Here is a 5,864-nt window from a genome sequence, read left to right on the forward strand (position 1 = left end):
GAAAACAGCCTGATCATAGGGAAGGCTGGAGCCACAGGGACAAAAGCCAGGCCAGGGTGACTTGGCGCTGGGGTAAGGTCTGCTACATAGGGATGTGCACAGGTCCACCATGCGGGACCGTATGAGGTGGTCAGAACGCACCTGCTGCACGGCTGGGAAAGGTTGAGCTTCTCTTTGAGGAAGGTCTGAGCCCCTCCCCACCAAGCAGCTTAAGCCTGGCACTTCTAGCACCTGTTCCTCCTTGGGGGCCAACCGAGGGTGCTGGGACAGGAAACACCGCACAGGCCAGGTGCTGGCAGGTGAGCATTCCATGGGCCACTCTGCACTGGGAGCGCTTCTGAGCACGAAGCCTCCAGGGCGGCCTGTCCCCCTGCCAGCGCTTGGTGAGCACCACGCTGCTGCCCTGCCCTGCTCAGCCCCCAGGCAGCAGACAGTTGCTGGCTGCTTCAGGCAGGAGCTGGGCAGTGGGACCCTGCCAGCCAAAGTGACGCCACGTTCCAGGTACTTCATCTCTTCTAGCAGTGCCTAGTCCCCAGGAAAGGGACAGTTAACCAGAGCTGCTGCTGCTCAGAACACCTAGACCCTCTCCCCAGATGTGCCGTCCGGTGTTCCAAGTGCCCCATAACCCCCTCTCCACCATGACAAGCAGTTTGGAGAAACAATCCACTTTCTAGGCCAATCCTCAAGAACACATGGTCCAGACATCTAATATCCTGGCACAGGACTTGTTTCTAGCCATTTGTATCTCTTTCTGGAAAGGCCAGAGCCTTTGAGACAGGAAGAAATTGTTCAGGGTAAAGTATCAATTATAACCCGTTTCTCTATTCAGAAATAGAAGCTAACATTTATATGCCCAGATCTGTGCATAGTCCTCCAAAAAAAACCCCAAGGATGGGTTCTGTTAATGTGTACAGTATATGGGCACTGAGTTATTAAATATTAAAAATCAATCCATTTTGTTAGCATGTCTTCTTGCCTGACATTTTCAGGCCACATGGGTAGAACGGTGTTGATGAAGGGCCCACCACACACAGGCCCAGCCACGGAGGAAGGCCAGACAAAACGCCCAAGGATGTAGGCCACGGGGGCCACCCTGTGCAACTGTGGCTTTCCTGAACGTCTGGCCAGGACAGCTGGTTCCGAGCGCAGCGCATCAGGTGGAGGATGACTGTCCCATAACCTCACAGCGAGAGGTAACTGCAGAACTCTCACACAAGCACACACAAGAGGAGCAGGCTTGTGTCCCTAAGAGTATCGCGGGAGATGCCAGCTCATGTGCTATCTCGAGACGCACAGGATCCTCCACCACAGGTGCCTGCCTGGGCGGCCCGATCTAATTATCTGCCACTTCAAAAGCTCCTGGAGAGATGCCAGGGGAGTGAAGCTTCAGATGCATCTGAAAGCCACCAAGCAGCGCTTTTCACGGCAAGTGTCCCGAGTGTCCCAGTCGGCAGTGGGGCGAACAGACAGTCGGCCAGGGCTGAGGTGTCACTCGGCGGTAGGGCATTGCCTGGGTTCAATCCCAGGACCCAAAACAACACAGATACTGCAGGCCCCAGGACACCAGATGCAACCACTACACCCTCATTTCTAGCTTCCAAGGCCATGAAATCAAGCTTTGAAACCAGTGATGGCTTTGAAACGTGTTTTAATTCCAAAGGTGGCTCTGAAGCCTGGACACACGCACAGCGACGGCGCTCGCTCAGAAGCACTTGATTTAGTGACCCACGCTCACACACGGCACAGGTGTGCGTGTGTGTGCACACAGCAGATAGTCTTTGATGCAAAGAGCTCTACTGTGATCTGCAGTGTGAGGTTTCTACATGACGTCTGTCACGGGACAGAGGACTGCTGAGAGGGACACACACCTATTTGTGGTTAAACAACTTTAATTGACACCAGATAAGCAGATGCTGCCTGAGACCTCCCACGCCGCACCACTCCATGGCTCACTTACAGTGGAACATGCATGCCCGGAAAACAAACACGAGACTGCACACAGGCGAGGCGGGTGGAGAAAGGACCGCTGAGAACGTGGCTGTGGTTCACGGGAAAGCAAAGCATGGGACAACACGAGCGCTGTGGCCAGAGGCAGGACTCCTGTGAGCGGGGAGCAGCCGTAGGCGTGTCTCGTCCACGTCACACGTTTCTGCCACCTGGCTTGTCCCAAGAACTTGTGTGGACAGTACACGCTGCGATGAATGTTTCCTGCCCTTAGGCAAAATACCATCCGAGTAGTTTTAACTTAAATATTTTAAAAGTAATCTTTACATTACTCAAGATTGGTAGAAAACACAGAACCTGACTGCTTTCCACTTTCTTCGCGTGGGTGCTCTGGAGGCCTCTTCTCACTGCCGTGATCTGGAAGCGCGCCCTGGCCGGCTGGTCCTTTTCGAGATCTGCCTTCCTCCCTGCTGGATCTGGGTTGGAAGCACTCAGAACCGGGCCACGGCCTGTGAGGAGCACGCGGCCCCCTGCTGCTGCTTCCAGTCACAGACTGGCTAACTGCGAGCACTGAGAGCTCAGCCGGCCCCACTCGCTTCCCACGGGAGGCCCGGCAGGGTTTTCCTTCTGCAGCTCAGTGGACACAGATCTCGGCCGGCCTCAGGGAGGGGCTGCAGCAGTGGGGAGGTGCCGGACAATGGGAGGTTAACTGGAGTCACAGCTGGACGGGGCGGCGCCGCCCCCGTGACCTTGGGTAGAAGGGCTGGGCTCTGCTGGGGCGGGCGCGGGGCCGCTCACGGGTCCAGCCCTGCCAGCTTCCAGGCTGGCCTCCAGCCCTCAGTAGATATCAGGGCAGTCAGAAAAATTCCGCTCAAAGTAATCCCCTGCGTATAACCAGTCAGGAGTCCCAGTGTAGGGGTTGTCACCTGGGTAAAACCACCTGCAGAACACAAGAACGTAGTCAGAAGACGCCCAGTGCCCGCAACGGGCACCTCGATGCAGCAGTACACGGTGTCCTACAAATGCGGCCTCGGGACACTTGCCAGTGAGAATCCCTGCGTAACTGCGCTAACTGACACGCTCACTCTTGGTGTGTTTCCCAAACAAACCTTCCCGCCGGGACATTCTCAGAACGAAGGTGCAGTGCTGTGGCCTGCAGGGTCAGTGGGTTCTGGGCACTGGTCCGAGTCAGAAGTCTCCTTAAGCCACTGCCACAGCTCCCGCGGCCCTTGGCTCCTTCCACAGCCAGCACCCCCTGCGCTGCACTCCACAGCTGTTCCATGACACAAGAGCAGCTAAGGGCATTCGCAGCTTGCCACCAAGCCATTTTGGTGGTACTTATAAAGAAAACTTCCCCCTAAGGATTAAATATTATTTTCAGAGTATAATTTTCTATACCTTTGACACTTCATTTTTTATTTTTTTGGTTTTTTTTTCCAGTACCGGGGATCGAACTAACGACCTTGCGCTTTCTGGGCAGGCGCTGTGCTGCTGAGCTAAATCCCCAGCCCCACCTTTGACACTTTAAAAAGGGTTACTTTCAACTGTTTTTCTCTGAAATGAAGGCGATTCCAAATATAAAAGCACAATATTAAATTAAATTGGAAGCCTTAAGCATCAAGAATTGGTTTTAAAAATTCTAGCCATGTCTCATTAGGGGTAGTTATTAATCAGTCTCGAAAGCAGCAACTCTAGAGTGAAGCCTGGCTGGGCGGGGCGGTGGTGTACACCTGTAGTCCCAGCTACTTGGGGCTGAGGCAACAGGATTACTTGATCCCAGGAGTTCGGGGTTCAAGAGACGAGACAGGAGGCTGGGGATTTACCTCAGTGGCACAACGCCTGCCTGGCAAGCACAAGGTTCTGAGTTCGATTCCCGGTACCGGAAAAAAGCCAAAAAAAAAAAAAAACGATGAGACAGGGTCACATAGTGAGACTGGTCTCAGAAGGGAGGGGTGGAGGGAAAGCCGAAGTCTGAAAGGATCGTACTGTTCAAAACCCCACAGGCCGGCGTTGGTGGCACAGTGGTAAGCACAGCTGCCTTCCGGAACACCCCAAAGGTTTTTGCAACAGGCTTGTTTTTCCTTTTATTTCAGATGAGGTCTTGCTAAGTAGCCCACACTGGCCTTGAACTTGTAATCCTCCTGTCTCAGCCTCCAGAGTGCTTCAGTTATAGGCTACACGATCATGTTCAGCTCTTAAAAATTTTACACAGGGCCAGGGATTATAGCTCAGTGGCACAGCACTTGCCAGGCAAGCACAAGGTCCTGAGTTCGATTCCCACTACAAAAAAAATTTTTATACATATATATGTAATATGTAATACTGCTTATACTGATTAAACATAGATTGGGTTTATTTTATTTTTTTTATTTATTGTTGGTACCAGGACTCAGGACCTTGCACTCGCCAGGCAGGCTCTGTGCTGCTGAGCTACTCCCTGGCCAGATTGGGTTTATTTTAGACAAATTAGTAAATCCTTATTAAACAGACTGTGTCTTATGGCCACTAAAAAATAAAATAAAACACAGCCACGGGGGGAAATGGCACTAAGGCTCCTAGCAGTGGCTGCAGCCCCGGAGTCACCTGCCCCCACCTGCTCCCACTGCCCCTCCTGGGCGGAGGTGTCCAGCTTGGGGCTACACACCCCATGTCCACACTGCGCTTCTCCAGTGCCTGGGTGCGGCTCCAGGAGCACCGGGGCTGCAGCCCGCACCTCGGAAGTGTCGTTGCCGGCCCCTCTGTTGTGCCTTGTGTGTGGCCCCTGGTGGCCTCACACCGGTGTGCCTGGGAACAGCACGGACGCCAGTGCCACCGTGTCCTGCATGAACGGCTGGCCGGCTCCACTCTGTCTTTCCATCACCGTATGCGAGGACAGTGCTTTGGGTCACACACGGTGAAGCAGGTGGCAGCTCGGGGTTGCGGGGCCCTGGCTTCTCCCGGGGTGATCTCAAGCAAGGTGTGTGCTAAGCAGGGCCCAGGCCTTTATCTGCACAGTGGGACAGCGCGGCAGGGTGAGGCTCACCGCCTTACAGTGCTGTGGACTGGCGGCCACGAGCTGTCAGGGTGTGCAGGGCTGAGGACAAGGTCCTCCCGCCCTCTCCCGCCCACCTCACCTGGTCCGCCACTCGGCCTCCTCTTTGGCACGCTCCCTGCGGGCTTCTCTCTGCTTCTCCTCAAGCCGCTCCTTTTCCTGGCTGGCCAGATCTAGGTCCGAGCAAACAGGCTCTGGGTGAGGGCTGTGCCTGCACCAAGCTTCCAGTTACTTCAGAGACCCTGACCGCTAGAGGACACACTCCACCTTGCCTGGAGAGCCGGGGCAGTGCTGCCTCTGCCCTGCCCGCGCTGGTGCTGGAGGGGACTTCCCTACGACACAGCAGGAGCCACCATGCTGGACAGCAGCACTGCTCCGAGTGTGGGCTGTGATGCATGTGGCCACTCACCATCACCTGACCCCCGACCAGGTGAGCAGGCGGCAGGGAGAGCAAGTTCCCACCACCCTGCGGTGTGAATCCCAAAGCCACCTCCGCTGAAGATGAGTCCTGTTTACGCTGGACCTCCCGATAAACTGTGGCTCCTGGTAAACTCTGAGCTCGGAGCTCGTTCTGGATAGGGAAGGAGAGTGGAACTCCTGAGCTGCAGACTGCACTTTCCCAGCCACGGGGCCAGGCTGCTTCCCCACTTAGGTGTGACTGCACCAGCACCCAGGTGCCCTTCAGCAGGCATCTGCCCTTCAGTGGGAGCCCTGCTGTCATCCTGAGCAGCATTAGTGAGAGACAAGCTCTCTGTCACACGGGAGCTGTGAGCACCAGTGGGCAGTGCTCACCAGCAGTGACAGACAGGTGCCCTCGCAGCAAGACGGCACAACAATGACCCCTGCTGCAGGCGTGAATAAACTCATAGCTTTTTTTTTTTTTTTTTTG

The 5,864-nt window shown here is 55.0% G+C and overlaps 1 long non-coding RNA gene across 1 annotated transcript; it reads right to left on the reverse strand.

Annotated features, from left to right (window-relative positions):
- Window positions 1-1,631: 1,631 nt before the first annotated feature.
- Window positions 1,632-5,830, reverse strand: LOC102005000. The gene is made up of 2 exons (XR_265201.2): window positions 5,058-5,830; window positions 1,632-2,884 (listed from the first exon to the last, which is right to left on the reverse strand). It is a non-coding gene; the product is annotated as an uncharacterized LOC102005000 (long non-coding RNA).
- Between the last annotated feature and the right edge of the window lie 34 nt (window positions 5,831-5,864).

The sequence above is a fragment of the Chinchilla lanigera genome, unplaced genomic scaffold (genome assembly GCF_000276665.1).
Source record: "Chinchilla lanigera isolate Chin_1 unplaced genomic scaffold, ChiLan1.0 scaffold00609, whole genome shotgun sequence".
Classification (NCBI taxonomy): Eukaryota; Metazoa; Chordata; class Mammalia; order Rodentia; family Chinchillidae; genus Chinchilla; species Chinchilla lanigera.